This window comes from Pteropus alecto, unplaced genomic scaffold (assembly GCF_000325575.1).
Source record: "Pteropus alecto unplaced genomic scaffold, ASM32557v1 scaffold52, whole genome shotgun sequence".
In the NCBI taxonomy this organism is placed as follows: Eukaryota; Metazoa; Chordata; class Mammalia; order Chiroptera; family Pteropodidae; genus Pteropus; species Pteropus alecto.
In genome coordinates, this window is record NW_006433941.1 from 782,826 (window position 1) to 783,684 (window position 859).

Consider the following 859-nt stretch of genomic DNA (forward strand, 5'->3'; position numbering starts at 1 on the left):
GATCAATCATTAGGAAAATAGGCCCCGAGAACTCATTTGTCTTCTCACTGGGCATCTCTCAACTTTCGGTCTAAATGAAAAAAGGCATCCTCGATGGAAGAAAACACTCGAAATATTTCCAATGTAAGGTAATCATTAAGCTAAAAACTGGAACTTTGAAATGTAAGCAATTGAACATGTAAAATAACAAAACTATTTTAGTGCTCCCTTTGGCAGCACTTATACTAAAATTAGAACAATACAGAGAAGATTAGCATGGCCCTTGCACAAGGATGATCTACAAATTTGTGAAGCGTTCTATATTTTTCAGCAAGAAAGAAAAAAAAAGATTTCTATGTGAGAGGCTTTGTTTAAATACTTTAACAAAAATAATTTGTTTAATTTTTATAACAATGCTAAGAGGTACTTACTATTATGATTCTTATTTTTCTAGATAGAAAAACTATAGCATGGAGAAGCTAAGGTATATGACCAAGTTCACATAGCTAATAAATGACAGAGATGGATTTCCAACCCAGAGTTCACTATATTACCCTATGTTATGGGTTTCATACACATCACACAAATCATTGCTTTACATAGGTCTATTGAACACCTACTCTGTGCTAGGTACTGTATTTTGTAGTGACCTCACCTTTAGAAACAATAGGTTAAGGATAAGACATGGTACGTGCTAACCGCCATGTCTCACTTCTAGTTAGTTATCTGCTAAAAATTTATTAACTAAAGGGATTTACTGGCCAGATCACTGCCTGTAGGTACAAAATATTTTAACAATGACGCATTCTGCTTCTGTACCCCTGCTTGCTTACCCACCTCTTAGTTATCAGTTAATGAATGGAGGAGATATAGTCTTTTG

At 34.5% G+C, this 859-nt stretch overlaps 1 non-coding gene across 1 annotated transcript; it reads left to right on the forward strand.

Annotated features, from left to right (window-relative positions):
• The first annotated feature begins 200 nt into the window (after positions 1–200).
• LOC112477048 lies at positions 201–307 on the forward strand. The gene has a single exon (XR_003045307.1). It is a non-coding gene; the product is annotated as a U6 spliceosomal RNA (small nuclear RNA).
• Positions 308–859: the final 552 nt, after the last annotated feature.